The sequence below is a fragment of the Leptodactylus fuscus genome, chromosome 2 (assembly GCF_031893055.1).
Source record: "Leptodactylus fuscus isolate aLepFus1 chromosome 2, aLepFus1.hap2, whole genome shotgun sequence".
Lineage (NCBI taxonomy): Eukaryota > Metazoa > Chordata > Amphibia > Anura > Leptodactylidae > Leptodactylus > Leptodactylus fuscus.
The window spans coordinates 179,725,428-179,749,862 of record NC_134266.1 but is presented as its reverse complement, the minus strand read 5'-3'; positions in this window follow the sequence as shown (position 1 = coordinate 179,749,862).

Here is a 24,435-nt window from a genome sequence, read left to right as displayed (position 1 = left end):
CCAATCAATGGTCTAAAGAAAGGGACATTTGACGTCAAAGCCATCAAGGACTTCTAGCAAAAGAAGACAGCTGCGCAGCAGGACCGGACTGTGCTTATAGACATTGGAGCATCCAGGGACATGTGAGTATGTTGTTTTTTTTGTTTTTTTTTTTTTTTTTTTTTTTACCTTCCCTTCCTTTTTATCCTGGGCAACCTCTTTAAGTTTCATGTAATATGTATTTAATATTTTCACTAGTCCAAATATTACCTATTATGGCATCTAGATATTAGGTTGCGTGGGATCAGAATAGAACTGAAAATTCCATCCTATAATGGCTGAACTATCTTCTAAGTTCAAATAAAAGAACTTCTATTCTTTCTTTGCATAATGTGATCTGGTAATAACCATGCAGCTAACACACTGCAGTCTGCTTGCTGTCAAATTGTATAGCATTGGCTGACATTGAAGCTGGAACATTTTCAATGAGTGGTTTCCTGAAGACATTAAGGATGGCTTTAGAAGTGAATATTGCTATTTTTGAACAGTACAAATTAATACTATATAATTCATTTATATATTGATTTACTGCCTCTGAACTCAACTTGTGTAAAATGACTTATAGATAAAAATAGCTGTGCGGATGTTTCCTTTTTTCTTTCTTTCTTTCTTTCTTTCTTTCTTTCTTTCTTTCTTTCTTTCTTTCTAATGGTGAAGGCAAAAAGTTAAATGAACAAAGTATTAGTGGAACGCTACAACTTTTCTGTATTATTCTGTAATATTACGGAAGGACCATTTTGTGGCTTTATTGTTTAACTAGCTGGTACCCGCGACTTCGTCTGCGGTGATTGTAGCAGTATATACAGGTATATACAGGCGCGGGTAAGGTTTTCGTACTGTGTATAAGGTATGGGATATGAAATGTAACTGTGCATCTTGTTTTTGCTGTAATTCAGAGAATATGTGAGATATTTGTGTTGAAGTTAATTTGTATTTCAGCTGCTATACGGTGTTGGTATAAACTGTACATAGTGACTTTGGGACAGAGGTATTTGAAGTTAAGATACCTCGATATATGACACTGTATGCTTTATTTTCTGCCAGTAGTGTGTTGACCTTTTTTTTGTTTTTAAAAGTTGCCATATTCTGACAGCAGTCACTTTTTTATTTGTCTGTGTCGGCGGATGTCTTTTTTTGAGGGGCCGGGTGTAGTTTTTAGTTGTTGCATTTTCGGGAAATGCTATTGGTTTGATCACTTTTGATTGATATTTGTATGATAATGAAAATAGTGAAAAAACAGCGGTTTTGGACTTTTCAGTATGTTTGCGGCTACGGCGTTAAGTGTCCAGGCAAAATATTTGTATAGCTTTGTAGAGCGGGCGATTTTGGACACAGGGATATCTAACATGTATGTGTTTCACAGTATTTAACTACTTTATATGTGTTCTAGGGAAAGGGGGGGATTTAATATTGTAATACTTTTTATTTTTTTATTTTTATTTTTTTTTTCCTTTTTTTGTTTTGGTTTTTGCATTTATTAGACCGCCTAGGGGTATTGACATGGGTGGGCGGTGTCGCGGATTGTCAGAGCGGTGGGGGTCGGCAAACATGGCTGCTCCGGAGCGTTAAAGAGAGCCTCCTGGAGTATCGTTAAGGTGAGGGGCAAAGTGGTAAAGTATATATATATATGTGATTGTGTGGGGTTAGAGGCTAGGCTGTAGAGGGCAATATGAATTTGTGGCTTGCTATGGTCCAAACTGTGTGAGATTGCAGAGATGGTGGTGTGAGTTTGGGTTTTGTGGGGGTCCTGGCACAAACGTATGTGTGCTATTGTGACGAAAAGTAGCCTATTGCGCAATCGAGTGTAGTGACTATGTTTGTGGAAAATTTCAGCCAAATCGGTGGAGCGGGTTTTGCGTGATTGAGGAACAAACATCCGAACATCCAAACACACAAACTCACAATCAAAGTATAGTGTATTGTAGTTATGGTTATAAGGGCTGCGCTTTTTCACAGATCCCTCATTCACTGCAGTGTATGGAGGTAACTGAGAAAACAGAAAAAAATAAAGCATGATGTATATTTTTATGGTTCTTTAAAATGGGCAGTCAAAATATCTGTCATGTGAATAGCCCCTTTCAAAAACAGTGAAATGAATGCAGTGTGATGACTGTTATAAAAACGGCCGCTGATTTTCCCTGTTGAGTGAACATAGGGTTACTCTGGTCTAAAAGGTATTTATCCTGACTTCAACATAAACATGAAAAAAAAAAAAATTAAAAACAACAGCAGGAATTCACATATAAATATATTCAGAACTGGAGAATTGTAAAGACAAGGTATAGGTGCAGGAGAAACTGTGTTGGATTGCCGTGGTGGTTTTTCCTGCAGAGTTTTTTTTACTGCTGTCCCCTATATAGGGCCTTAGCCTTTCCGCAATGTGGTCCTTAGCATTAAGGTCAATTGTGAGTAATTGTTTTTAAGTATCATGAAAGAAATTACATGAATTTTGGCGGTAGTTTGTCACCAACTGTAGATTGAAAAAGTTTGCACCTTGTTTTCCAATTGTCCAAAGCAATTTGCCATCCTAAAAGTGAAGATCCTCTTACTATTTTGTCTCCAAGGTGCTGTCCTATTATTGTCTTGAATATGATGCTGTCTGTAAATACAATTGTAATTGTGCTGAATTTATCATTGAAACAAATCTTATTGTAAAACGTACTGTATTATATTATCTAAATATAATTTTTATAGTTGACATATTCTCATATATTATCATTAAATTTAGCAATATAGTACCTCCAATACAACTGCTTAGGAAGATGCTTCCATATGTCTCACCACTGCTCACTTCTGTAGCTCTTCTCCCCTGAAACTCATTTACATTTCAAATAACACCAATAGCCTTGTCCTATGGCTTTACACCATAGGTGGTCCTAAGCTGACCATATAGATAATATAATTATCAACCAAAAGAATCTCAGACGAGAGTTCATCCAACAGATAAGCAGCACCAAACAAGTCTTGTCTTTACAATAGGATCAGACAGCAAAAATCGAACTCTGCAATATATGTGTCCCCTGACGGTAGGCCTCAAGCAAGGGTCTGCTGGCCCCCATACATATTAGTTTGCCTGGGGAATCGAACAAAATAATCCACTGTCTATGGGTAGTTTTTAGATTATAGTCTACATTATATTTTAATATACTTTTATATTATATATTGTGGTACTTACACTACTATATTACGTAATGTTGAGGCTTTTAACTTGTTTTATATTAATTATACATGTTAAGATTCACGCCATGAATTCAATGCGGCCGTTACATAAGCCAAAAAATCCCAGTCATCCTCCTGTAATCAATTATAGTAGAAACAACAAAGTATCCGCAGACGGTTGGGGGGGCGCTAACATTTGCACACTAATGACATGCTTGTTGTGATAGGTGTTTGCTTTATTCTGGAGTGGCAACATATAATTCATTCAGCTGTGAATGAGCGAGGACAATTAGAGCAGTCAATGTGTCCCACGTGTTCCCTGTAGCATTGGAAAGCATGGAAGGCCCCTCGACAGACACTGGATTGGAAATTGAGACTGCGTTTGAGCTGAATGTGATCCTGATTACCTCGGTACGGCCACCTGCTGCTTTAGGGCCTCATTTCTTTTGTGTGTCTGTGTTAAGCAGTTTCCATTTGTAGTGCCTCAGGGGACTGCAACCTTAAGGCCAAACCCAGCTGACACCAATCTGGTGAAGCACTGCCTGAACAATCCCGTACGCTCAGCGCTGGGCCTCGCTCATATGCTGCCCTTTTTTTCTATTTGATTAGAACAATGGATGGATTTGTTTTCATAGCAGGGCATTTCCCGCACTAATGTGACTTTTCTATGTGATGTTGATCTTTCCAGTATTGTTTGACTGTTAATTGATAACCAATTATATCACTTTATTCCACTTCTTATAGTAAACAGCAAAAGGCATATACCAGTGTAGATGATGCTACGAACTCCAGAGCATAGTGAGGATTGATTTTGAGTAGAATTAAAATTTTGCACAGGTTAAAATTAAATTGCAACCCAAAAATATAGTGTATTAGACCCAGTAAACAGCTGCAAGATTCCAATAAAAACAGGGTGCAAAACTTGTGTCATACACCATCCTTGTAAATACAATATATGCCAAATAGAGACCCCCCAATGAATGCAAACCAGTGGCATTCATCACTTGTAGGGTCCCTTCCTAAAAAAAAGAACTAGTTAACATATCTGTTTTGGATATACTTGTTTGAAGTAGTGTAGTCAAATACAATCTTCTATAGCGTATTCTGCATGGTATACTGATATATACTATGTAGTCAGGGTCCAGACGCTCTTTTGGCATGGACCCTGTTTAGCAGGTATGTTGGGAACATTCTTGTTATATACACTAAACAGAAGCTAAGTGGAACTTGAAAATTACTTAGAGTTATCTATCCTAGATATTTCAGGCTATCGTACTGCCTGTAATTGTTTAGGAACTCTACACTAACCGAAAAACAGCATCAGCTGGGAGGCATGGAAGTCAGAGTTCTCAGTCACTGACAGGTCATACTACATATAGCAGAGCTGCACAGAGGGTCTGTATTGTGGGGAAAAGGCAGGAAAGTTTCTTATGGAGACACAAATTTACAAGACTCCTATAAAGTACCGGGTGCCACAACTTTTAGAAAGTGATGTGTTATTTCACACCAGTGACTCAGGACTTGTCAGGGGAGTGTGTGTCTCAAGGAGGAGGGAGGGGGTACAAGAGCTGAAGCAAGCTGTCAGTGTCGCATGACTGTGCAGAAGATTCATCACAGGATTTAGGTTTGGAGCTCACTCAGGACACTTATCAAAACCCCTGATTTACTAGAAGTAAGCAAAGAACTGTGGACTGGACGACAGGGTGCAATATGGTAGAACATCATAGTAAATAGTGCCTACTTCTCCTGGAACTGAGTTTGGCAATGCTGCCAATAAATACAGTGGCTGGGTAATGCCATGGTCAGCGGAGGCAGTTGCCACAGGGCCCGGGACATTAGGGGGCCCGGTGACAGCCTATACCGCTGCGTTTTTTTTTTTTTCAATAGGCCATTACGGGCCCTATTCACTTGCCGATCCTGGCTGGGCCGGGATCGGTAAGTGACACCGCGGGCCCCACAAATACTATCATTATACTCGGGGGTCTTTGCAGACCCCCGAGTATAATGATCGGCAGACCGGGAGAGGTAAGGGAACATAAAAAACACTGTTACTTACCTCTCCACGATCCTGCCAGGCCACCTTCCTGACGTCCTTTCTAACGTCTCTGACGTCACATGAATCCGGCCTGCGTCCCGGGTCATGTGATGTCTGACGTCATTTCAGAAGGACAGCAGCGGAGAAGACAGCGTAGGAGCTGGGGACAGGTGAGAAACAGTAATTTTTTATATTTTTATTCCCCCGAGTCTCCGATTGTTATACTCTGGGGTCTGAAAAGACCCCAGAGTATAATAATTGTTTATGGGTGTCCACTATGGGGTATAATACTGTGTGCAGGGGCCACTATGGGGCATAATACTGTGTGCAGGGTACACTATTGGGGATGATATTGTGTTCAGGGGCCAGTAAGGGACAAAATCCTGTGTGCAGGGGCCAGTAAGGGACATGATACTGTGTGCAGGGGCCAGTAAGGGACATAATACTGTGTGCAGGGGTTAGTAAGGGACATAATACTTAAGGCCTTAGACTAAATCCCCAACAAACAGGATGCAGCAAAAAAGGTACTGAAGGGAAAACTGCAGTAGCAAAGCATTGAGGTTTTCTCACAGAACTTTTTACAGAAACAGACGTTCTGCTTCAATTATACTTATAGGGAAACAATTTTTCCATAGGTATAATTGACATGCTGCAATTTCCAAAACTGCAACGTTTTTAGAAATCGCAGCATGTCTGCTGGGTGCATTTTTCCGCAAAGTGTGGCTGAGATTCGTTATTTTCCGCAGTGTTTCTGCCATAGCCAAACTATGTGGGGTTCTGGCCTTAAACATTTATTCCTTTCATAGCATAGTATAAATTCCTGTACTACAGTATCCAAGATTTTCATATTTGAAACCCATAAAAAATATATTTACTGGTGAGTAACATAGAAAAGAATAGATCCGTCAACATATCCATCAATATTATGTCAAGGTAGGTTCCCGACATTTTTTTTTTCTTTTGTAATATATCTTTTGAATTTGGTCAGAGGTTAGGACCAGCTATCAGGATCAGAATTTACTATACTGTAAATTCCAGGTGAGATATCAGCAGGAATATAGTCAGTAGTCAGTTGAGGTCAGGATCTCAGTGTAGAATTATTAGGTCATAGACAGACAATCAATGTAGATAGATTGCAAACTAGAGGCATAAAGAGATCAGACAAGACTTGACATGCAGACACGTCATGGTTGAACAGGATGGATTTTACAGCAACTGTAACAAGTCAAGCAGTCAAAGAAGCGTAACATACTCTCAGGAGGGCTTCAGGATCATATTTGTCAGGGAACTAAGCAGTGAACACAAAGTACATAGTGGCCTCATTCAACCACTGTGAAGGTATGAGCGAATGGTGCAGAGAGGCGAGGAACAGCTAACAACATACAAAATATATTTGTAGTACAATACGTCATAACTAGCTAGTTTAGTTCTGATATCAATGGTGAAATCTTTTTCAGGTGACCACACAATTTGCATTACAATGGTCAAAATGGTCAAAATGGTAGTTCTCTCAAAAGAGATGGCAAGTAAATATAGTGTATTGTCAATTTTGTCACAGAAAATCTAGTATTAATAGAGTGGTCTTACAAAAGGTTTGCCTTTTAGATAGCTTTTACTGTAGTCATAGTTTCTGTGGAGAACCAGATAGATATATGACTGTTTTGGCCCTTTCAACCATTTTTTTTTTTTTTTAAATTTAGCAGAAGTGTAAAATGTTTGCATGGGAAGTCATATCAAAATGTGGAATAGCTTCTTCATATCTGCAATCTTTTATTCACCCCTCCACCTATTATACTTACACTTCTTATTCCTACATTTATAGTTATCACTTCTTTTTACATTAAGAACTGATTCCTAAAGCTGTGGGTTCCACATCTTCTTTCCTGGTAAGTAACTCATGTTATTCAGTCTACATTCATGCCAAAACTTTGTGCTGACCATTGTCGATGGACGTACATTTTTTTTTTATATAACTTCAAGCTACCTTTTCAGTGTATGAGATTGGAAAATCCCTTTAATCACTACTGTCAGGGTCTGGGGTTGCTAGGTGGGATGGCATAGACACACAAGTCTGGTTTATTTAGTCCAAAACAAAAGTAGAGTTTTATTTTCACTCTCAAAATGTAGTGCAGCAACAAAGGAAACAATACACAAATAAATACCTGCCTGGCTAGGCTCTAACTAAAGATAGAATAGGTTACTTCACCTAGGATAACAGAAATCAAAAGCCAGCTGAATCACTCAGGATACAGCTCCAAAAATATGACCTCTCTGTCAGCTCTCCAGCCAAACTCTGCCAAAGTGTTGCTGTTGGAGCTGGCTTCTTAAGCCTCCTTGACGAGGAGACTCTCTGCAGCTGAGTCGCTGCTGGGACATTCACCAAAGTGTGGACTGGAGGGAGGTGGAATGACAGGTCCCACTACCAATCCTACCTGTCAATCCTAAAAATCCAGCCCAGTACTTAGCATTTACCAAAATGCTCAGCAGATGAAAGTTGTCTGCTGAGAACAAACATTCCTGGAGTTTTCTCATCTCATCCACCTGAGTAGTCTGGGTGAGATGTACAATCCCTCCATTACCTGACCAGCCATCGGCTTACATTTCCCCCCCTCTTCTCCAGACCGGAGGGCTGGGCATTTGTGACCATCATACAATGCACCCTTGACAGGGCATCAGCGTTTCCCAATAATTTCCCTGGCCTGTGTTCTATATCAAACACAAAATTTTGCAGAGACAGGAACCATATGATAACTGTAGCATTTCTGTCCTTATTGATTTTAATCCATGTAAGGGGAGCATGGTCAGTGATCAATTTAAACTTTCTCCCCAGGAGGTAATACCTCAGAGCATCCAGCGCCCACTTAATGGCCAAACATTCCCTCTGTACAATGGCGTAATTTTTCTCAGTGGGGGACAGCTTCCTGCTCAGGTACATCACTGGATGCTCCTCACCATTTACAACCTGGGACAGCACTGCTCCTAGACCTGCATTTGAGGCATCTGTCTGTACCAGGAACTCCTTCCTAAAGTCAGGGGCTATCAGCACTGGCTGCTGGCATAGAGCTTGCTTTAACTTCTGGAATGCCTCCTCTGCCTCTGGTGTCCAGTGGATCATCACTGACTTCCCACCTTTCGTCAGGTCAGTGAGAGGAACTGCAATAGAGGCAAAGTTTGGCACAAACCTCCGATAGTAGCCCGTAATGCCAAGAAATGCCCTGACTTGCTTCTTAGTCAGCTCTGTATTGCCTCCACTTTATTGATTTGGGGCTTTATCACCCCTTTGCCAATGACATAGCCCAGGTACTTGGCTTCCTCCAGCCCTAAAGCACATTTCTGCACCTTACAGAGATTACTTCCCCAGTCTGGGCTATGAATGACCACATCGTCCAGGTAAGCTGCTGCGTAGTCACGATGTGGCTGCAAGAACTGGTCCATCAACCTCTGAAAGGTAGCAGGAGCTCCATACAAACCAAATGGCATAACCATGTACTGGAAAAGCCATTCTGGAACAACAAAGGTATTTCTCCTTGGCTTCTTTAGATAAAGGTATTTGCCAGTAACCTTTTGTCAGGTCCAGTGTGGTTATGTACCTGGCATTACCCAACTTCTCAATCAGCTCATCAACCCTGGTCATGGGATAAGCGTCAAACTTGGAAATCTCATTCAATTTTCTAAAATCATTGCAGAACCGCCAAGTACCATTGGGCTTTGGTATCAATACAATTGGGTTAGACCACTCACTTTTGGATTCCTCAATTACACCTAACTCCAGCATGCGTTTAACCTCAGCTGACACTACCTCCCTACATGCCTCTGGTATTCTGTAGGGTTTGAGGTTTACTTTCCTCCCAGGTTCTGTCACTACATGGTGCTCTATTAGGTGTGTACGCCCTAGTAGATCAGAGAACTTGCGTCTATTTTTCTGCAGGAACTCTTTTGCCTCTTGTTGTTGGGGCACTGAGAGGGTCTCATTCACACGGACTGGTGGCAACGAATCACCGACCTCTGTATTTGAGGCCACCAAGGATTCCCTCTGGTTCCAGGGTTTAATCAAATTCACGTAGTAGATTTGAAAAGGCTTCCTTTTCCCTGGCTAGTGAACCTTATATTTGACTGGCCCTACTTTTTCTACAATTTCATATGGGCCTTGCCATTTTGCTAAGAACTTGCTCTCCACAGTAGGCACCAAAATAAGGACTCTGTCCCCTGGGTTAAACTCTCGGACTCTGGCAGAACGATTGTAAATTCTACTTTGGGCCTCTTGTGCTCTTTGCAGATGCTCTTTTACAATTGGCATGACTATTGAAATGCGGCCCTGCATTTGAGTTACATGCTCTATGACACTCCGATATGGGGAAGCCTCAGTTTCCCAGCTTTCTTTGGCTATGTCAAGTAAGCCCTTGGTGTGTTTACCATAGACTAATTCAAAAGGGGAAAACCTGTAGACACTTGTGGAACCTCTCTAATAGAGAACATCAGGTATGGCAACAGGCAATCCCAGTCACAATCATCTTTTTCTACCACCTTTTTAAGCATATGCTTGAGAGTCTTATTAAAGCGCTCCACTAACCCATCTGTCTGGGGGTGATACACAGAGGTCCGTATGTAGGTAATTTTAAACAGCTTGCATAGCTCTTTCATAACCTTTGACATGAATGGTGTGCCTTGGTCGGTCAGTATCTCTTTAGGTATGCCTGTTCTTGAAAACATATAGAATAACTCACAGGCATTACTCTTTGATATTGTATTACGCAAGGGAACCGCCTCAGGATAGTGAGTAGCGTAGTCTAAGACAACCAGAATATATTGGTGACCTCTAGTTGACTTGACTATTGGACCGACCAAGTCCATACCAATCCTTTCAAAAGGAACTTCACTGATGGACAGGGGAACCAAGGGACTACAGAAATGTGGGGCTGGGGCATGTATCTGACATGTAGGAAAGGACGCACAGTAGTCCTTCACTTCCCTGTACACGCCTGGCCAATGAAATCTTTGGAGAATCCTCTCCTGTGTTTTCTCCGCCCCTAGGTGTCCCCCAAGCACATGATTATGGGCCATATCAAGTACCACACGACGGTATGGCTTTGGTACAAGAAGCTGCTCCACAATTTCCCCATTACTTTTTGCAACCCGATACAAGAGGTCATTATTCATAGCAAAATGTGGGAATTGGTGGTCAGCATCAGGTTCCTGATGCACATTGTTAACAACTGTCACATTATCACGAGCATTAGCAAGAGTGAGATCTCTCAACTGTGCAGTACCAAAATTATCCCATGAGACCTCTAATTCAGGTATGTTAGGCTCAGGAGCTGGGGAAGAGGCATCATCTTCCTCTCCAGCTAGAACCTGTAATGGAAAGGTGTTGCTCTCCTCACGCACTTTGGGCGTAGGGTACAAATTCCCAAAATAGGAAATAGATATATTAAAATTTCACCTTTATTAATGTATGATTAAAAAAACTGAAAAGGTTAAAAACGATAATTCAGACCCTTATGTTTTAACTATGCTGTGTGTGGAGCGGTCCTGCCGGCAGTCAGACCACTTACTGTCTTACAATTGGTTCAAGCAGTTATTGCTGCTGGTAATAGGGAATCACCCTGAAATTGATTGCCTGAAGATTCTTGGTCAGAGATGAAACGCGTAGGGCGTGGTTAGGAGTTATACATACCTGCAGCTGTGAGCGGAGTTTTGTCTACCCAGGGCAGTACCTACCTGAACCTTATTCCCTGTTGGTGTGGCAGTAGGCCAGTGGCCTCAGGGAAGGGGGGAAGGAGGCTGCCTTTTCTATCTACTGGGTTATATGATTCTGTTCACTGTTTGCACCAGGGTATGTCATTTACAAATATGAAGGGAGTGAGGGTCTAAGAGATAAGGGAGATTGTATATACAGTATCCAGTCCCTCACCCAGGTGTATGAATACCGTATACACCTTCATGTGCCAATAGTTAAAACATAAGGGTCTGAATTATCGTTTTTAACGTTTCAGTTTTTTTTTAATCATACATTAATAAAGGTGAAGTTTTAATATATCTATTTCCTATTTTGGGAATTTGTACCCTTCAGTGATTACATTGTTAAAAAATAGGATAACAATATTTGATTCTCAGTGAGCACTTTGGGCGTAGGCGGGGTTTCCACCTTTGGCTGTGTGGTTGTACCCTTTCCCCACAAATCCCAGAACAAAGGGAAATCGCATCTCAAAATCACATTATGTATAAAGTTTTTTACAACACCCACTTCATAATAAACAGATCCTACTATAGTCTCTATTATGACCTTGGACAAGGGGATAGTCCTTGACATCCCCATGGATGCAACAAACACTCATACATTTGGATAAAGTCCCCAGCTATCAAGTTGGCATGCAGTACCAGAGTCCAACAATGCCTGGACAGAATGCCCATTCACCTCAACTTGATAGACCTGAGGCCCAGTCTCTAGTCCCGCTGCCGCAGCACAGACAGGTCTGGCAAATAATGATCGACGCCCACCAGCGTCACAGTCCATTGGCTCAGAGGTGACTGGGCACTGGGCAGCAATATGTCCCTGTTCATGGCATCTCCAACACTGTACCAGCCCTGGTTTCTCCAGCAGAGAGTCCCTTCTTGGGCTGGTGTACTGCCTAGAAAACACATCTCCAGCTCTTTTCCCTCCACTCTCAAATAACGGAACAGTCTTACTGGGAGGTGCCCTCCGCCGGGTGATCTTGGGGAATGGTTGCGCTGTAGGGTCATCACGGAGTTCCGCTTCAGTCACCAGGTACCTTTCCAGAAGGCTGACGAGCTGGTTGGCATCATTGGGGTCTCCATGTCAAACCCAGTGCTGCAACGCAGGAGGAAGAGATCTGGTGAACCGGTCTAGGACCACCTTCTCCACAATCTTTGCAGGGGTACAGGTGTCTGGTTCCAGCCACTTTTTCACCAGGTGAATCAGGTCGTACATCTGGGATCTGGCAGGCTTGTCCATATGGTAGCTCCAGGTATGTACCCTCCGGGCACAGACAGCAGTGGTTACCCCCAGCCGAGCAAGAATTTCCGCCTTTAGTTTATCATAGTCCTGGACATCTTGCTGGCAGAGGTCATAATAGGCCTTCTGGGGTTCACTGGTCAAATAGGGTGCAATGACGTCTGCCCAGTCAGCAGCTGGCAGTTTCTCCCGTTCGGCTACTCTCTCAAAAACAGTCAGGAAGGCCTCCACATCATCATCTGGGTCATCTTTTGCAAAGCTCTTTGTATAGCCCACTTCTCATCTCTGTGCTCCACAGGTCAGGGCCGGCGTCCGTCGGACGCCGATGAGCTGAATACATAGGCGATTAAAGCAGGAGCTGTGACAGCTCAGCTCCTGCTTTAATGCAGCGGCCCGGCTTCGGCGTGTGAAGGCGCGATGTGATGACGTCACATCGCGCCTACAACTATGTAATTGGCGTGAGAGCACAGAGAGGAGGGGCGGGGGAGCGATGGAAGGTGAGTGTAAGTGTTTGGTTTTTGTGTTAAACATTAAGGTGGAACATAATGAAGGGGGCCCATGAAACTGGGGGACAAATGAAGGGGAAGGGGGAACGGCATGATACTGGGGCAGATGAAGGGGGGGCGGCATGTCACTGGGGCAGATGAGGGGAGGGAGAACGGTATGACACTGGGGCAGATGAGGGGGGGGAGAACGGCATGACACTGGGGCAGATGAAGGGAGGGGAGAATGGCATGACACTGGGGCAGATGAGGGGGGAGAACAGCATGACACTGGGGCAGAGACGGGGAGACATGAAACTGTGGGCAGATGAAGGGGGGAGAACAGCATGAAACTGGGAACACAGATGGAGGGGGGACCTGAAACTGGGGGCAGAGGAAGGGTGTATATGAAACTGGGGGAGAGATGGAGGGGGGCATATAATTTACGGGTGACTGTAGGAGGATTATACTGTGTGGGAGCACACAAAAAATGAATTAGAATGGGCGGAGTCAACATAAAAGTGGGCAGAGCTAAATTCGCTGAGCGCGCCGCACATTTTATCCCTCTTTCTACTCTTCAAAAGTTGGGAGGTATGGCGTTGGTGATGCCACACTCCTGCGTGATGTCACTCGCTTCATCTGCGACGTGCAGTGTCCCGACTCTCCCGCCTCCTCCACAAGGGGGCCCACTGAGGCTCTGTCGCTCAAGGGCCCATAAAAACCTGGAGCCAGCCCTACCACAGGTCTCTGCAGGCCAGTGACACGAGTCTCTTTAAGGAGCGTAATCTGCTCCAACAGCAAACGGTCGGTCTCCTGTTGCTGCACATTGGACTGCACAACATGCTTCAGTATCTCCTCCATAGTCCGGGTTTGTATAGGGTAGCAGCCTTTACCCAGGACATAATTTTTTTTTTCTACAGCAAGGAGTGGATGTGTCGTTGCCCCTAGCAACCGCTGTATGCCCACGTCCTCCACCAATTGTCAGGGTCTGGGGTTGCTAGGTGGGGTGGCATAGACACACAAGTCCAGTTTATTTAGTCCAAAACAAAAGTAGAGTTTTATTTTCACTCACAAAAAGTAGTGCAGCAACAAAGGAAACAATACAAAAATAAATACCTGCCCGGCTAGGCTCCAACTAAACATAAGAATAGGTTACCTCACCTAGGATAACAGAAATCAAAAGCCAGTTGAATCACTCAGGACATAGCTCCAAAAATATGACCTCTCTCTTTCACTCTCCAGCCAATCTCTGCCAAAGTGTTGCTGTTGGAGCTGGCTTCTTAAGCCTCCTTGACGAGGAGACTCTGGAGCTGAGTTGCTGCTGGGACATCCCAAAAGTGTGGACTGGAGGGGGGTGGAATGACAGGTCCCACTACCAATCCTACCTGTCAATCCTAAAAATCCAGCCCAGTACTGAGCATTTACCAAAATGCTCAGCAGACGAAAGTTGTCTGCGGAGAACAAACATTCCTGGAGTTTTCTTATCTCACCCACCTGAGTAGTCTGGGTGAGATGTACACCCCCTCCATTACCTGACCAGCCATCGGCTTATACTATGTAAATGAAAAGGTGGACAAATATTTCAATAACTTGGTATTTTCAAAATATAATGTAAATGAGACTTATTTTCAGAAAACTTCTATTCCTGCTCTTACATGAGAAGCATATATACTTATATCCAGTATAGGTAATGCTCAGTGAGCTGTACTCTCCTGTACTGTCCTGACTTGTACTACAGAATCCAAGTTTTTCACATTTGAAATCCATATGAAAAATATTTCCTGGTGAATAATATAGAAAAGAATAGATCTGTCAACACATCCACCAATGTCATGCTAAGGTAGCTTCTCGCTATTTTTTTCCTTTTGTAATGTATTTTTTAATTCTACAAACTTATGCACTTAGGCAGTAAAATTGAATAAGGTCTGTGCACAGATCCCTCAGTTTTTTAAAGGTTTTCTGGGAGATAAAAGTTACTTACAAAAAAAAAAAAAAAAAACATAAAAGAAGTTATTCAAATATTATTGGTTTCCTGCTGCTCAGGAAATGCTCACTCACCTATCTTAGCCCTACCCAGTAAGCATTGGAATGAGAATGGCGGAAAACCAGTCAGTAGATTATCGTTACTTTTGTGTTTTTTTCACATTCTGAGCTGTTTTGGAATAATTTTTAACTCCTCGAAAAACACCCTTAGGCCGGCTCCCCATGGGCCGGAAACGCCGTGATTTGGCTGCAGTGGAAAGGCCGTGGGAAAAATCATTGCATTGTATAGTATTTGCAAAGTGGATGGGATTCATATGAATCCCATGCCCACTTTGCAGAAAAAATCGCAGCACGGACACGCGGTTTTGAAAATTACAGCATGTCAATTTTATCTACGGAAACGCCAGTGGCTTTCCGTGGAAGAAAACTCTGTGAACTTTCTGTTCAAAGCCATGTGGAAAGAACCCCAATGTGTTCACACCGTGGTTGTTCCCGCAGTGCTTTAGTGTGGCGGTTTTGGCACTAAGGCTAAGTCCCCACATTGCGGAAACACAGCTTTTTTTGTTGCGTTTTTTTGAGCCAAAGCCAAGTATGAATACAAAAGGAATGGTAATTATATCAATTGACCACATTGGACATATCCAATTATCCCATTATTACTGCATACTAACAAAAAAGTATGACTTTTACTATCCAGGTCAAACATTGAAAATTGAGACTAAATAACATGCATGTAAAGTGAAGGAATTTGTTTTTTGGGTTTTATCTTTTTTTAAAAAATATCTCTACATTACTCCTGGGCTGTCATAAAAAATGACATTGCATGTGGTATTTGTTTCAATCCAAAGTGACCCGTAAAAGTTTTGAGAAGTGTTTAATCTCTGCACTACACTGCCCTTTTATTTCTCTCTCTCCAAACAATTAAGATTTTCACTGACAGCCAATAAATAGCGCTAGTCTATAGAAAAAGAAAAAACAAGTCTATTGGAGAACAACCTATAAAATAAAAAAGGGATGGTGAGAAAAGAGCAAAACGATCTTAATCTGAACACCATCTGTTGCCGAGTGCAATTCACAGAAACAAGGGGTTTTCTGATATTAGCTTTAAAGCGTGGACATAGATCATTTTTACCTTATATTTTTTCCTCTCATTAGAAGAATTTATTTCCAGCTTTGTTGTCAGTGGAGTCTAATTGTTTCTTACAAGAGCTGTAAATCTGTCCTCCAATCGGTTAAGGCTGCGCAACATGAAACTGGGACTCATCAATTTCCTTTGCTTACTAATACATCTGTTAGAATGCAATGCTGAAATAAAACTAAACATGTTTGCACTTTTTCTATTGCGGGGTTACGTGCTTTTTTATTTTGGATAAGGAATTTTTAATATTCAGACCATACTCTTTGAATGAAATCATTTCCCCTCAATATAATTGTCATGGTAATATGCAGAACCTAACTGGCAGTGGCACAGCTGGCTGTTCGCCATATCTGAGTCTCTGACTCAAAGACTTTAATTCTGTCATGCCTCATATGGTTTTATGTACTCGTTTGTAGTCAGTTCAGAGATTTATTTTTGTGCTTCTATACATATCAGCTATATTATCTGGGACTTTTTGTAGGTTTACGGTAAGTTTGCTTTCATCACAAAATGAGAAAACAAAATGAAAAATTGAAGGAAAAAAATGTGCATTTTTTCCAAAAAAAGATAACTGAAATGGAATAATACATGTTGTAAACACTTAAAAAAAATAACCAAATTTGACACATGTACTGTATGGATTTATTGTGTACATTGCAATGGGGAAAGGACACTGATCTAAAGGCTGGGATGGATGCCAGAGGTCAGGACCAGCAATCACAATTAGGATTTACTACAAGTTCCAGGAGAGAGCATAGTCAGTAGTCAGCTGAGGCCAGGATCTCAGTGTAGATCCAGTGATAGGTCCTAGAGAGACAGTAAGGCTGCATGCACACGGAGTTACGCCAGGCTTGTAAAAATACTCATTCACAGGCGTACACGCGAGCGCTGCGGACAGCTCCCGAACACTTCCCATTCACTTCAATGGGAGCGCTCGTAACGCCGGCGTTACAAGCGCTCCCATTGAAGTGAATGGGAAGTGTTTGGGAGCCGTCTGCAGCATTCGCGTGTATGGCTGTGAATGAGTATTTTTACAAGCCCGGCGTAACTCCGTGTGCATGCAGCCTAAGTGTAGAAATCTCACAAACTAGAGGCAAAAAGAGATCAGACAACGCTTGACACTTAGGCATGTCACAATTCAACAGGATAGATTATTTAGCAACTGTCACAAGTCCCAGGCAGTCAAAGAAGGATAACATTCTCTTAGGGGGGCTTCAGGATCATATTTGTCAATTATGCCTAGCAAAATGTGGAATAGTTTCTTCATATTCTGCAATCCATTATTCACCCCTCCTCCTATTACACTTATACTCTTCTTATTCCTTATTTATAATTGTCACTTATTTTTACAGTAAAAGCTGAATCCTAAAGCTGCAGGTGCCATGGCTGCTTTCCTGGTAGGTAACCCATGTTATCCAGTGTGTATTCATGCAGAATCCTTGTGCTGACCATTTTCAGCTACCTTTTCAGTGTATGAAATGGGGAAATCCCTTTAATCACTGCATACAGTACATGAAAAGTTGAACAAATTTTCAATTGCTCGGAATTTTCAACATATATTGTGAATGGGGTTTATTTTCCATTACTGAAAACTGCTGGTCCTGCTCTCAGATGAGAAGTGTATATACTTATATTCAGTATAGGTAATGCTCAGTGAGCTAAATACATCAGGAGCTGCACTCATCTCTCTACTAGATGGTTCAGTGTGTCATTCTTCAGTCCAGGATGTTTCTCTTACAGAGCTATGCTTAGACTTGATACAATTGTTTCCTTTCTGAGGAACCACTAAACTACCTCTTGCAAACTGATAAAGGAACCATTTAATTGAAGTCTGTTTTGGAAATACTGTCACTTGTAGGGATTCAACCTAGCAATAGAAATATCAACTACTTTGGTACTAAATTTACAACTATATGTTATAAGCAATAACTTCATATAGTAATTCAAGTAATAACTTCACTAAATCCTTTGTACCCTTCGGTCACAAAGTTATAATATATCTAGAAATTGTTTAATAGGTACTTTTAGTCCTCCTACAAGACTACTGCTTCTGTCATTCCTGAATAACCTGCCATATTTTTGTGTACCTGAAAATGAATACTATTTCTAGCCATTATATGGCTTAGATTTTTATCAGATATACCCTCTTCTGGCTTTATCTGTAGCTTGCAATTCTGAGAAGGTGGAGAGTTTGATAACACTACACACAGTAAGTAGAGGAGACTATGTTCCAAAAAAGTATTTTTCTCAATCAGAAGCAACCCCAGGACTATGCTTAAAAATATGGAGAATTACTAACCTACACTGATGTGGATTAAGGTTTGGTTGTGAAAGAAAGCTCCTATTTAGCTCCAACATCTAACAAAGAATCTACTGCTATCTCTCTCTGCTTGTGCTCGATTTTCTTATTACATCTTCATATTTGTTATTCAGACATGTGCAATTTGAGTCTGTCTCTAGATGGATATAACAGAGATTTTTAGAGTGAAAGTCAGTTTGGCAATGAGGAGAGAGAGGTATTTTTCTATGCTAATAAATGATAACATTTTCGCATAATTGCCCATGCTATTGATTTATGTGAAGTTAATTGACATAACAGTGACCATCTAAGCCAATTTCAATCTTATTTTTCTCCTTTTGAAATACATGTAGCGATTATCATTAGTGCACCATTATCTCTACCCTGTGCAGGGTTTAATGTCGGTGTTCACTAAACACTGGCATCCTTATTTTTCTAATGGTCATGGCTGCCAGAATACTCACTTTCCATGCTGCACTCAGCCCCATCTCTTTCACAACTGACCCATCTTTCTTTTTCAGATTCATGCTCTCATAAGGTCCATTTGCTCTGTCCAGCACTTAAACAGCCAGTAAGTGAATGATCAAAGCGGTCCACAAGCTATCACAGTGGTGCCTAGGATATTTCTCAGTGGTTGAGTACCGCAGCAAAAAGGTTCTGAGCTTGCTAGTTCCTCTAAAAATGTGTATTTGGCAACTGTATGCACTTGCCTCTCATGTTTAACATCTGCCTGATTATCTGACTCCATACCTGTGCCATCTTCCCTGACTTTTGCTTGTTGAGCATGCTTCTTGACCATGTGGTGCCCGCCCAGAACTAGTGCCTGATTTACTGTGTTAAATGAACTGCTTGTCTTCAGTTTATGAACTCTATTTCTACCCAATCTGGTTACCCATGCACTAGCTCTGATTCCTCATGCCGCAGCATCCTTTGCTCAGCTGCAATCGAGTTCATACTCCAATGGCATCATGCTGTACCTTCCACTGCCTCCTTGCTGTGATAAGAATCCAAAGATCTTCCATTAATTCCTTAACCAGTGCATCTATTTTGAACTTCCAATCAATTTTCTTCTGACCGTGCTGAAGTGGGGTTTATTATGGCAGATTGAAATAACCCCTACTTGCTGCAGCCATTTTTCAATTTTAAACTCCCCACATTCCACAAACTATAACCATTCGCAGAACTGTAGGCTTATTTTTTTGTGGAACAAATTGTTCTTCATATTAGTACCATTTAGAGATGAGCGAGTAGTATTCGATCGAGTAGGTATTCGATCGAATACTATGGTTTTCGAAATATTTGTACTCGATCGAATACTACTAGCTATTCGCAGTAAATATTTGATTCAGAACCAGCGTTGATTGGCCAAATGCTATACAGTGTATAGCATTTGGCAGAGCTGGCAGCTTGCTGTTATGAGGGAGCTGACTTTTTTGTCATAGGAATGCATTGACCAGCGTTGATTGGCCAGTGTACAGCATTCAGCCAATCAAAGCTGATTCTGCCGGAGGCTCGTCTGTGAGGAGGCGGAGTCTAAAATCAGACCACAATGGGGACTGCTGTGGTCCGATCTTAGACTCCGCCTCCTCACAGCGGAGCTACGGCAGAACCAGCGTTGATTGGCAGAATGCTGTACACTGGCCAATCAACGCTGGTCAACGCATTCCTATGAGAAAAAGTCAACTCCCTCATAACAGCAAGCTGCCAGATCTCCAGACTAGCAAGGACGAGCCAGCTGCAAAACCAGCATTGATTTGCTGCAGGTTCGTCTTTGTTAGTCTGGAGAGCTGGCAGCTTGCGTTTATGAGGGAGCTTACTTTTTATCAGTGCAACTGCAAGCGTTGTGCAGTTAAAGCGCATAGACTATAATGGGGTCCGTGCGCTTTAACTGCACAGCGCTCCTCCTAAACACTCTCCTCCTGCTACTCGTGGACTTGGTGACTCTCCTTTAGTCGAACAGTGGTTTCCCCTGGAACTAGCATTTTTTCCCATTAGACTATAATGGGATTCAATATTCAATCGAGTAGTCGAATATTGAGGCTCTACTCGAAACAAATATCGAATCTCGAATATTTCGCTACTCCCTCATCTCTAGTACCATTTATTATTTAATATGATGTACAGTGTTGACCAAAAGTATTGGCTCCCCTGCAATTCTGTCAGATAATCCTCAGTTTCATCCAGAAAATGATTGCAAGCACAAACTCTTTGGTATTAATATCTTCATTTATTTTACTTGCAATGAAAAAACACAAAAGAGAATGAAAAAAAAAAAAGTCAAATCATTGATCATTTTACACAAAACTCCAAAAATGGGCCGGACAAAAGTATTGGCACCCTCAGCCTAATACTTGGTAACACAACCTTTAGACAAAATAACTGCGAACAACCGCTTCCAGTAACCATCAATGAGTTTCTTACAATGATCTGCTGGAATTTTAGACCATTCTTCCTTGGCAAACTGCTCCAGGTCCCTGAGATGTGAAGGGGGCCTTCTCCAAACTGCCATTTTGAGATCTCTCTATAGGTGTTCTATGGGATTCAGGTCTGGACTCATTGCTGGCCACATTAGAAGTCTCCAGTGCTTTCTCTCAAACCATTTTCTAGTGCTTTTTGAAGTATGTTTTGGGTCATTGTCCTACTGGAAGACCCATGACCTCTGAGGGAGACCCAGCTTTCTCACACTGGGCCCTACATTATGCGGCAAAATTTGTTGGTAGTCTTCAGACTATATAATGCCGTGCACATGGTCAAGCAGTCCAGTGCTAGAGGCAGCAAAGCAACCCCAAAACATCAGGAAGCCATGTTTGACTATAGGGATCGTGTTCTTTTCTTTGAAGGCCTCTTTTTTTTCCTGTAAACTCTTTGTTGATGCCTTTTCCCAAAAAGCTCTACGTTTGTCTCATCTGACCAGAGAACATTCTTCCAAAATGTTTTTGACTTTCTCAGGTAAGTTTTGTCAAACTACAGCCTGGCTTTTTATGTCTCTGGGTAAGAAGTGGGGTCTTCCTGCGTATCCTACCATACAGTCCCTTCTCATTCAGACGCCGACGGATAGTACGGGTTGACACTGTTGTACCCTCAGACTGCAGGGCAGCTAGAACTTGTTTGGATGTTAGTCGAGGTTCCTTATCCATCTTCCGCAAAATCTAGCATTGAAATCTCTTGTCAGTTTTTCCGTCCACATCTAGGGACGTTAGCCACAGTGCCATGGGCTTTAAACTTCTTGATGACACTGCGCACGGTAGATACAGGAACATTTAGGTCTTTGGAGATGGACTTGTAGCCTTGAGATTGCTCATGCTTCCTCACAATTTTGCTTCTCAAGTCCTTAGACAGTTCTTTGTTCTTCTTTCTTTTCTCCATGCTCAAGGACACAGGACAGAGGTTGAGTCAACTTTAATCCATTTCAACTGGCTGCAAGTGTGATTTAGTTATTGCCACCACCTGTTAGGTGCCTCAAGTAAGTAACAGGTGCTGTTAATTACACAAATTAAAGAAGCATCACATTATTTTTCAAACAGTGCCAATACTTTTGTCCACCCCCCTTTTTTTTTTATGTCTGATGCGGAATTATATCCAATTTGGCATTTTGACAATTCTTTTTGTGGTTTTCCATTGAAAGCAAATTAAATGAAGATAATAATACCAAAGAATTTGTGATTGCAATCATTTTCTTGAAGAAAATGGGTATTATCTGACAGAATTGCAGGGGTGGCAATACTTTTGGCCAACACTGTACATTGAAGATGGAAAAAATCAGAATACTGTGGAATTAGAAAAAATGCATTTGGGTTATTTTCTTATGGGTTTTGCTTGAACACAATTACATGTTACATACATTTTGAGGGTCAGTATGATTTTTATTATGTTTTTACATATTTATGTAATCCACTATCTCTCTATTAACTCTCTTCTGGACTCCTTGCAATCAGGTTTACACTTTTACAGAAACAACCTTCACAAAAGTCTCCGATGATTGCCTGATGGCTAAATCTAAAGGGAACTATTCACTACTTATTTTTCTGGATCTCTCAGTAGCCTTTGATACTGTAGACCACCAACTTCTCCTCACTATTCTCCACTCTATTGGTCTCAGGGATAACGCTCTCTTTTGGTTTTCTTCCTATCTTTCTCACCACTCATGTAGTGTATTATTTGCCATTGCAATTTCTTCTCCACTTCCTCTTGCTGTTGGGATTCCTCAGGGCATGGTCCTATGCCCCTTCCTCTTCTCTCTCTACACAGCCTCTATACATCAGCAGATTTGGCCTTCAATACCATCTTTATGATGATGACACCCAACTATATACCTCATCCAGTGACATCATTCCTCCCCTACTACAGAACAACAGTGACTGTCTCTCTGCTGTCTCTAACATCGTGTCTTCTCTTTATTTGAAACTGAATCTTTCAAAACTTGTGTTTCCTCCATCTATAACCAACCAAATCATGTGGATCTCCATTTTTGTCTGTGGTCTAACTATAAAATCAAGGCAGTACACCCGCTGTCTTGGGGTTGTATTTGACTCGAGTCTCACCACATATTCAGACACTTGCATGCTCTTGTCCTACACCTACACCTAATAAAAAAAAATCTAAAAAATCTAACTGTTGAATTATCAAAAACTCATTGTTGCTCTGATTCTCTGTCATCTTGACTGTTACAATTGTCTTCTAGTTGGGCTTTGTCTTACTAAACATTCCTCTCTACAATCTGTTATGAATGCAGCCATCAAACTCCTCTTTCTGTCAAACCGGTGCACATTGTTCTACAACTCCGCACACTAAGCTAACATTTCTTATCCTAAGCTACCCTTTCTACTCTATTCCACAGAACCTGACCCCTTCATCTAGAAATTTCTCTGCACAGCTATCACTAACTGTGGGATGACTCCTAGAGATGGTGACCTGATGGTTCTCTGCTGAAAAGTCCAGAACCCTGATGGCGGTTAAACAATGAGTATCAGATGACAACTTAGACAACGCCTTAAGTGGTGCCATGTAATATTATATAGCTGCACCAAATTAATCACAAATGTGTAGAAGTTGCAAAATATTAGTAATTGAGTCACTGTCTGTGAGAATCTGTGAAGCACATCAAAAGATTCATACACACGTGGACAAAATTGTTGGTACACCTCATTTAATGAAAGAAATACCCACAATGGTCACAGAAATAACTTGAATCTGACAAAAAGTAATAATAAATAAAAATTCTATGAAAATGAACAAATGAAAGTCAGACATTGCTTTTCGCTGCAACAGATTTAAAAACAAACAAACAAAAAAAACCTCATGAAACAGGCCTGGAGACCCCAGAGTATAATAATCGAAGACCCAACAGGGGGGGGGGGATACAAACATAAAAAACACTGTAACTTACCTATCCCGGGCTCCACTGCAGTCCTCGGTGGTGTCGGCCATCTAACGACGTTCGGACGTCACATGACCCGGTGTGTGACGTTAGGGACTTCACAGTAGTTGGCCCGAAGCCTGCCAAGAGCGTGCAAAGGTAAGTAACACAGTTTTTTATCTTCGCTTACCTCTCCCAGGCCTCTGATCATTATATTCGGGGGTCTGAAAAGACCCCCGAGTATAATAATAGTGTTTGTGGGGCCCGTGGCGTCACTTACCGACCCCTGCCAGGATCGGTAAGTAAATAGGGCCCGTTACCGGCTGGAGTAACTCCAGCCGGTAACTGCCTATTAAGAAAAAAAAAAATGCAGCTATTACCCCGGTAGTTACGCCACTGCTTGTAGGGAAAAGAAAGATAGATTGTTAGATTTTAATATGCTTCATCCTTTTGTTCCTATGATAGGTTATTAGATGTCACAGTTGTCTAGCAGTGGCTGCTTTCTCTCTCCAGTGATGGAAATATACAGTATATGCCTAGCTAGACTGTGAATATTGGCTTGGCTACTTCTGGAACCCAGCTAAAATCTGAAAAAAAAAAGGTCAAGAAAATGAAAGGCTAAACAATAAGAAAACATAACACACCAGCAAGAGTTTTCCACACAGTAAAGTTTTTTTGAACACAAACGTCCTTTGAGCGCCATTACATAAAATGCGTCATTTATACTGATCCGAGATCCCAGGAAGATTTCAATTAAAATGCTTAGTTTTCCTATAGACAACACAAAAAGCTGGGTGTTATCCTGACATTCCATGATTTATCGACTCACATTTATTTATGTTCTCATTTCTCTTTGTACTAGGATTAACTGTATTATTGTTGCAGCTTCATTATCTTGTAATCTTATTTCATGTTTTATGTATTTTCATAACCTAACACATAATAGAAGCTATTTCTAAAAAATAGTAGTG